Genomic DNA, 9641 nt, shown 5'->3' with positions numbered 1-9641 from the left:
AAACAACAAAATATGTGTAACAAATAGAACTAACGTTTTGACATTCATACAACACCCTTATCAAGGTAAGAAAATTTGAGCAGGTAGGAACAGCAACGAAACTATGGTTCATGAAGGATATTTCAGGTATGTTCGTAATGGGTTTGGATTTTGACACTCACTTGATTCTCCGGCATCAGACAGGTAGCGTCGTAGTTTCGTTGCTGTTCCTACCTGCTCAAATTTTTCTACCTTCACAAGGGTGTTGTATGAGTGTCAAAACGTTGGTAATTTGTTGTTGAAAAAGTTCTTTTGTTGTGTTTTTATAATAATAATAATAATAAAGAGGAAAGAAATAAAAAAGATAAGGAAAGGGGATTTGTTTAGTTTTTGTTGTCTAATTTTTCTTTTCTTTCTATTTTAGCTTTCTCCAAAAGACCTAAATTTCTTTCTTCGTTTTTCTAAGGGCCCTTTCGCTTACATTCGTTGACGAAAATTGACAATAGCCACCACCGAAAAATTTTCTGGATCCGCCCTTGCTCTCAGATTCTCTCTTTCTCTTTCTTCATCTCCCCCGCAAAACTCTTCTCCTAGTCAGCTCTTTCTCTTGGCGTCGTGCGAGGCGAGCCACCCCCGCGAGCAGAAGGCGAGTTTCAGTAGTCCGCGCACCCTCTAACGGAGAGGGTGGCTGAGCTAAAATTGCTCGCCTGTTTCAGTGCGTTGACTCTCATGCATTTGCTAACTCGACTTTTCACCTCGACAACTTCCGAAATGTATGTATCTTTAAAAGATTTTCTCCTCTATTAGTGCTTTTGCTTCACCCCAAAAAAGGCTTATCTCGCGCCATTAACTGATTTTAGTTGAATCAATCAGAGGAACTCCATGCCGCACAGTGGGCAAAAAAAATGTGGACAAATTAGTCTAGAGCTTACAATTTTTGATCATATTTCAGCCTGTTTAATGGCAGTGAAAGTTAGTTAAATTACAAAGAGAATTTTATGAGCCGATTCTTAAAATTTATTTCTTATAATTTATCATTTAACAACAAAGTTCAGTTTTTTTTCAAACAATCTTATTTTTCTGCTACTGCTTGTATTTATTATGTGGATCATAATGATATCAGTTAAGACAATCCTTACAAATAGTATAAAGAAGGTTACAACATTTTAAAAAAATTGTTTCATTTTTATATTTATAAATTATTGAGTGAATGTGCTATTTCAACATTAACAATACTTGTTTATGTTTCCACTAAGAAAATAAAATAATTGTGAAGTTTTAAAGAAAGTAATAACTTGATTACTTGTCAACAAACGGATGTTGTTTCTCGTTACGAAATCGACTGCTAGTGACTCAGGACCTGTTTATTAGAGCACTTTGTCGGCGACAAAATTTGTTCCTTACATATTTCAATAAATTTTATATACAAATAAAGAATTTCGTAAATTTTCTACTAGTAGATTTCGGTTTTTAAGCTAAAACAATTTTTAATTACTTGCAAAAATTATTTGATTCTGACACTTCATTAGAGAACAATAATTGTTTATTTCATAAAACAATTCTGCCACTAATATTATAGTTTGCGTTGAAAAGGTTTCTTTTGTGTTTATTATTTGTTTGAAAATTTAATAATTTCTTGAAAAATTGATCTTTTGTAGTAGTAAATTGCTATTTAGGTGTTGAAAATTTCACCATTAAACAATTTGTTCTGAAATTTTTATATTTTGTTGAGACTACGTCTTGTTTGTTAGAAAATTAATCTTATTGAAAATTTGACTTTTTGGTTCAAAATCTGCCGGCTTTTGTAAAAACTCTTCTTCTTAGGTTAACAAATTAATTATTTGGTTAAAAATAAGCAATTAGGTTCAAAATTAACTTTTCTTGTGTTTTATAGATAATCCATGTATATTTTTGAAAATTCAACAATTTTGTTAATATTTTATTTCAGATTTTATATGAGAGGAATTTCATGCACACAGTCGGTCAAAAAAGTTTTTCTGGACAAATTAGTTTCGTGCTTACAATTTTGATCCAATTTCAGGACATTTATTCTGAAGGTAAAAGTTAATTAAACTTTAAAGAGATTCGCGAAAACGCATTTTGAAGTTTTATTTCTTTGCCAACTTTTGATTTTACAACGATGTTGATATTTACCATTTTCTTTTAAACGATCCAACTTTTCTGCAAGTACTTATACCTATATTTATGTAATTTATCATAAAATCAGTCAAGAGAATTCTTACACCTGATACATATCCAAAAGGTTACAAGATTTTTAATAGGTGGTTTATTTTTATATTAACAAAATAATAAGTGTTCCAAGATTAAAACTTAGTTTTTCCTCTAAATAATTCAAAGTTATTGTTAATTTTAAAACAAATTAACAATTTGAGTACTTCTCTACAAACGGATATTGTTTTTTGTCAGGTGAAATGATTTTTATTTTAATTAAATTATTTTATATAGAAATACAGAAATTCGTAAATTTTCAATCAGCTGATTTTGTTTTGTCAACCGTATCAATTTTAATTGACTTTGAAAATTCTTCCACAGAATAATTTATTTTGCTTCATTTACAAATTCTTCTACTACGACTATAATATTTTTCTATAAGAATTCTTGATATATGGTTAAGAATTTTATTATGTTCTTAACTTTAATATTCTTCCATTTAAAGATTATACTTTTTGGTAAAAAATTTTACCATTTTGTTCATTATTCTTCTTCTTAGTTAAAAATTTAATCATTTGGTTCCAAGTAAACTTCATAAGCAGAATTTCTGAAAATAAAACCCAGAATCGAACGACGAAATTTGGACAATCACCATAAAATGTTTTTATTGCAATCTGCAAAAAACAAAAAATTCCATTTTTCCTTCAAAAAGAAAAAAAACTCCCTCTGAACAAAAATAAATAAAAGAACAGAAAAATGATAAAAAAAACACGAAAGAAATAAGAAATAAAAAAAGTATGCATAAACAAAAATGTTGAGAAAGAAGGAAGGCGATTTGGCTGGTTGCCTTCCCATTTTTCTTACTTATTTTTTATTTTCGTCCAGAGCGAGTAGTTCTTTCTCTTTTCATTTTTAAGGAAAAAAAAGGATTTTTATGCCAAGTAAACTTTTTAGTTGAAAATTCCAATCTTTTGTTGAAAAAAGGTCTTTTTGGTTTGAAAATCACTCCCTTTTTCTGAGAATTTTAACCATTCTGATGAAAATCAACTGTATTGTGAAAACTTTACTGTTTTATGAATAATTTTTATCTTTGATTTGAAACAATATGTTATAATTGTTTACGAAATGATTTAAAAACAAAAAAGGCACATCTAGATATTTGGGAGAATTTAAGATTTCAAGTCGTTAACTGTTCTTATAAAAAAATTAAAGAAATGAAAATTCTAAATTATTCTAATTTTCTACAGGGTATGCATTTTCAAAAATTTAAAAGATAGGGTTCAAGAGCCAAATAAAAGAAAAATAAATAATTTTTCCCAAAAATTCTAAACACGTATAGTGTCTTAACTATGAATTGTATTCCATTTATTATTATAGGTATACTTGTATTTTTAGTTAATAATTATCTACTGTAGGGAGTTTTGTAGGGTTTTGTTTTTTCATGCATCATTATTAAAGTTAATTTATATTTTGTTTTTAGGCTTATATGTCATCTTTAATTCATTTACAGGGAATTTATAGGAAATAAATTATATTCATCCAGGGTCGAGGGGATTTGTCACATAGATGGTGTATGTTCGTGTGCATTTGTGCAATGCAGGTCGCACGTTTAACGACGTTTCAAATGTTACGATCTGCTATTCTTATATTTTCTTGTCGGAGAATACGTTGAACTTTGGTTCATATTCACATAAAACTGCGAATGTTTTTTTTTATTATTATTTTTTGTGTGTTGTAACTCATCCGGAAGTAATAAAAAAAATTGTTCTGAAGTATTTGCGTCATATTCACCTATTTAATTCTGACAGTAGTATGAACAAATCCAAAATTACGGCTGAGTTTCGACAAAATTGAAAAAAATACAGTAGAACCTCGCTTATCCGAGTCCACTTCATCGGAGTTTGCGATTATCCGAGGTTGAAACAAAAGCAGTTCACCCGTCTTATCCGAGCTATAGCGCAAGACAAGTCCGTATTATGGATTGCCCTTAAATAAGGATACATCATGGTATGTGTAATATAAACTGTTTATAAAATTTTTTGAAACATGTAACTGTAAAAATTGATTATTTTTTGTAGTATACTTTCAGTTGATTTTACTGAGAACTTCTTTTTATTTAAAATTCCGTTTTATCCGAGTTTTGCGATTATCCCAGTTGGCGACAGTCCGCAATAGCTCGAATAAGCGAGGCTCTACTGTATTTAGGGTTTGCCCATGCTAGTTTCTGAATATAAAATTTTGAGGGTTTACCTCACATTTTCACTAAATCTTATTATTATTTAATGGACTTAGGGAACTTCAATGTTTATTTAAAATATTATTTTCTTACTAATTTATTTAAATTTTTAATTATTTATTACACGTTTCACAGTATTTCCCTTATTCTCCTATTTTTTCCATTTCCCCTATTGCCCCTTTTTCTTGTTTTTAGGGTTTCGTAGCCTTCATACACGGAAGGGGAAGTGAGGAAAGTGAAGGGAAATGATGAGTGGGAAGCACAGAAAGAGAGGAGTGGGAAACTTAGCAAAGAGAAGGGGTTGTAGCTCAGAGGGGAATTGTTGTAAAGTGTTGGGAAAGTAGGATAAGTAAGAAGAGGGAAAATTACATCAGAAAAAAAATTAAGGAAAGCAGGGGAAGAAAAGGCTGATCTGTGCAAATTATTAGCAGTAAAGGAAGTGGCTGTAAGGGGATGTAGGGAAATTAAGAAGATGTTCAGGAACTAAGGGAAATAAAGGGTAGGGTCGCAGGGGAAGTGAGGGGAATTGTGGGGAAATTTGAGGAAGTAAAATGAGCGAGGAGAGGGTGAACTATATAAGCAGAAATTTCAGGAAAGAAGGGGAAGCTAAGGTTTCAGTGTGGGAAGAGGAAGTACAATAGGGAAGTGAAAGTAAGGGATAATAAGGGCAGTAGCTAAGAGGAGAGTTTAAACGTCTTACTTAAAGTCTTAATAGGCTAGTATACCCCTATTTAAGGCGCACGTACCCACTTTAACTATTTTTTTTTCTAAAGTTAATTATTTTTCTTTGATACGTCTCCTTGGTTGGAAATCTAACTATTTTGTTTGAAAAATTTGTTTTGGAATTAAAAATAAAACTATATGGATATAATGTGCAACCTTTCCGTTAAAAATAAACGTTTTTCTTGAAATATTCTTTTTTTTTGTTAAAAAATAGTATTCTTGCAAGCAAATTTGTTGTTTTTTTTTGGCATAGGGTAGTAGTACCGATTTAATCATTTTTTGTTCAAAACGTAACTGGTTGAAGCTTAATCTGGTTTCTTTTTAATTTATCTATTTAGTTGGTAATTCGTTCCCCTTTTGTTCACTTAAACTTTTTTTACTTAAAATTAAAACATTTTTTGTTGAAATATCAATTTTTACATTTTTTTTCAGTATCAAACCTTTTTTTTAATTTGATATTTTTTAGTTAAAATTCTATTTATCTGGGTAGCAAATAGAACTATTCGTTTGAATATCAACTTTTTTCTTGAAAATTGTCATTTTTTAGTTAAGAATTTAACTCTTTTGTTGGAAACGCATCTTTTTGGTTTAAAAAATTTATAATGATTCTTTTTTTGTTTTTGGACTGAAAATACTTTCTTGCATACAAATTTGACTTTTTGCCCGAAAATGCATCTTTTTGACTTAAAAATACTACATTTTAGAAGATATGTTGCTTTTTTTAATTACTTAAAAATTTAACTATCTTTCCAAAAATTGGTCTTTTTCAGAAATTTGAACTTTACTGTTAAAAATAGATATTTGATGTTTGGAAATTTCAATATTTTGTAGAAAATCATCATACATATATATTTTTTTAAATAAATTTTTTAAGCCTAAAATTCAATTGTTGAATTTTGGTTCGCCAAATTGATTCTCCTTAGTTGAAAAATAGAAAATTCATTTCAAAATTAATCTATTTTGTTAAAAATTCGTTTTTTTTTTTAGTTAAAAATGCAATACTGTTACTTGAACAAATCGAAATCTGTTGTAATTTCCTCAAAATTGTAACATCTCTGAATTATTAACCATTTTTTTTAAGACTCTAAAATTATTTTTGAAAAATGTGCCAAAAAACTGGATGATTTATTTGAGTAAAATGACCCCTGAATATTTCCCTTGGATTTCGCGAGTACTTTGAGTAAGGAATTCAACTGCATATATAGTTAAAAATACACGAACAGCGACTATTAAAAAAAAAGTAATTTCACCTACACAAATAGACTTGGTATGACCCCTGAATATCTTTTTCTATTTTGAAGGAGAAACAGGAGTTACTTTGAAACCATAAGGAGAACTTTAGAGAAGTCCCTTTAAAAAAAACTTCTTTGTAACTCCCTACAATTTATACTTATATTTTGTATAACTAATTTTTATTTACACTTTTTTTTAAAGAATTGAGAAATTATAATAGTTAATTTAATTTAATTTAATTTATGAACATTGCGATTGCTCCTAATTGTTACTAACTTTCTAACTAAAACTTTTAGAAACTTTTAAAACGTTATTTAATTATGACAATAATAATGAGTAGTCTTCTATTAAAATAAAGTTTATTTAAAAAAATATATTGTTATTGAGATATAAGCCCTTAAACTTTTACAAGCTCTTCTTCGCAAAGTATGATTTACGAGAACCCTTTTAGTAACGTCAATCAGCCTATCTTTTCTCAACCCTGCCACTTCATCAAGTTTACGGCCTTTTATATTTTCTCGTCACAGTATTCTAGTGTTACTTTTGATAAAAAATTTCCCATTATTTGCTATAATTTTTCTGAAAATAAAATTTTTTTTCTCCAAATGCGCCAGATAAGAAAAAAGTGTACGCATCAAAGTTGTTCTTGTTTGGAAGATCTAACAACGTTTTTTTTTACTACTTTTTAATATTCATAAGAAATTCTTGCGATCTTTTAAATTTGTAACATTTTAAAAATTTTCCAGTCAATTAAAAAAGACCGTGAAATTTATCAGATGTAACAAAAGAAAGAATTTTTAATTTAAAGAGATTAATTTGTAACAGGAAATAGAATAGTTGAATTTGTAGTTTAATAAATTAATTTCGTCAACTAAAAACCTTTCAGAAAAGTAGTTAAGGTTTTAATAAAAATATGAGTTATCGACAAAAAATATAATAATTAGTATTTTAGCCAAAAAATAACTTAATATTAAATTAAAAACAGTGGGACTCAACCAACAAGATGCTTTTGAACCAAGAAGATTTTTTTCTGCAAATGAAGAAATATATTCAAAAGAATCCAGGACATTATCAAAAAATAGTTGAATTTCAAAAAATATTACATTTCCAGCCAAAATAAAATGGTCTAATTTTCAATGAACAAATTCAATTTTTAACAAAACAAAAATTAAAGATGTTCCGCTTTAGAAGATCAAAAAATGTTCTTGTATGTACTTTTAGATAATTCACAATAATATCTATAATTCATGATATATTATTAAGGACCAAGTAGCAGAAGTTTCAATAAAAAACCGAATTATCGAAAAAAATGCATTAATTCATATTTTAATTTGAGAAACATTCAAGTTGAGGTAAAAGGCAGTTAAATTCAACCAACTAGATGTGTTTTTAAACAAAAGTGTTTGTTTTTAAGAATAACAAAGTATTTAAAATTAAATTCATGAAATTCTAAGCAAACATTTGAATTTTTAACTGAAACAGATAAATTTACAACCAAAAATGGTTTACCTAAATTTTAACTTGAAAAATATTTTTTAAAACAAAAAACTACAAATGTAGAACAAAATAGTTAAATTTTCAATTACTGAGATATTTAAAAAATTAAAATGATGAATTTTTAGCAAATGAGTTGAATTATCAACAAAATAGTAAAATTTTTATTAAAAAACCTCAATTTTCACACAAAAATGGTGTGTTTTTTTAATTTATAATAAAGAAACTTTATATTTACTTTAAAAAATGGATTATATATTTCTCTGTGGCATGTTACAGTAGGTAAAATAAATGGCACAATTTCCGAGTATTTTTCAAAATATGCGCCAGATGAGAAAACCGTTTGCACATAAAAGTTGTTCCGCTTTATCATTTTTACAACGATAAAAAATTTACAGCCTTTTCAAATTTTACGAACATTTTTTCTCTTTGTTAAAAAAAAATTTATATTTTTTTTTAATTTGCTAAAAACAACTCATATAACATTAAAATATCTTTTTTTAATAATATATGTATAAATACAGACAAATAATAGGAAACTAAGTAATACGTATTTAGAGACACAGAAAACCAAAATAGTAATTTAAAAAAAAAACTCCGTCCGTCGTCTAACTTTTGTCCATGTAAAAAAATCTGCCCGCTGCGTAAGTACATTCTCATTGGGTTTTTTTCTAGAAAAATTATTTTTTTCTTTTCAACACATTTTTGTAACCAGATTTTATAACAAACTTATAACATTTTAATTTTTAATGTTGTTTTTTTACGAACAAAATACAAACTGCGCGCCATATAAAAAAATAATGATTAAAAAATTTGTAACCCTTTTTGGGATGAACAAGCTTTGTCTAATTATTATTTTTCGTAGCTTGTGTCGTTAGTCCAAAAATTAAATTTTTTTTATTTTTAATGTTGTTTTTTACGACTATAAACAAAAACTACGCACCCTTAAATAGTTTACGAACTCGTTCGTTCTTTTAGGCTTCAAAAAAGTGTGCTCAAGCTGAATCCAATCTGAACAATTTTTCGAAAGTTATCACGCCTACACGATACAGACTACAGTCCACACACTACAGACGACACACTAAGCCAGATAGACACCTTCGTAAAAATCGTTTTTGCTGACTCAGGTGTCTCAAAACGTGGGGATGGGATATAATACTAATACCTCCTTATTAGGATAAGAATGTGAAAAGTAGGAGAAATTAAGGGTGGGGGTGAGAGTAATTATGGTGGTAAGGGAAGGGAAATAAGGGTTAATGGGGAAAGATAAAATGGAGAAAATGTGGGTAAACGAGGAATAGATGAGTGTGGGAAATCCGGGAAAATTAGAGCAGGGGAAGAGAAGAGAAATCAGTGAAGAGGAGTTAGAAAGAATAAAGAAAAATTAGTGGATGGGAGGTGGGGACAATGTGGGGGTGGGGGAATACGAAAAGTAAAACAAAATGAGGAGAGCGGAAGTAGGAGTAGGCAGAAATGAAGTAGGAATTTGTGAGAATACAGGAAAGTAAAATAGAATTAGGGAATATGTAACGAAGGAGCAATAAGCCAAAATGTGGGAGAAGTAGAAGAAGTGAGGGAAGAAGTCAGTAGGTGAGAAGGAATTTGCCAAAGGTAAGTGAATGTTGAATTGTGGGAGGGGAAATAGGGGAAGTCGGAAGGAAGCATAAAGGTGGAGGAAGCTTGAGCGATTTGGACTTTGAGCCTGAAATTTCTCATTAGATGTAAAAAGAGAAAGTTAAATTTATCAATCAGTTGAACATGTGGAGGATTTTAAATAAAAGTAAGCATTTTTTTAAAGAACAAT

The 9641-nt window shown here is 28.8% G+C and overlaps 1 long non-coding RNA gene across 1 annotated transcript in view; it reads left to right on the top strand.

Annotated features, from left to right (window-relative positions):
- Positions 1 to 660: 660 nt before the first annotated feature.
- Positions 661 to 9641, top strand: part of LOC117168503 — a 134747-nt gene continuing 125766 nt past the window's right edge. The window contains exon 1 of the long non-coding RNA XR_004466496.1: positions 661 to 752. This is a non-coding gene — a long non-coding RNA (uncharacterized LOC117168503). The remainder of the gene's footprint in view (positions 753 to 9641) is intronic.

This window comes from Belonocnema kinseyi, chromosome 2, assembly GCF_010883055.1.
Source record: "Belonocnema kinseyi isolate 2016_QV_RU_SX_M_011 chromosome 2, B_treatae_v1, whole genome shotgun sequence".
NCBI lineage: Eukaryota > Metazoa > Arthropoda > Insecta > Hymenoptera > Cynipidae > Belonocnema > Belonocnema kinseyi.
This window is presented reverse-complemented; position numbering and strand designations above follow the sequence as displayed.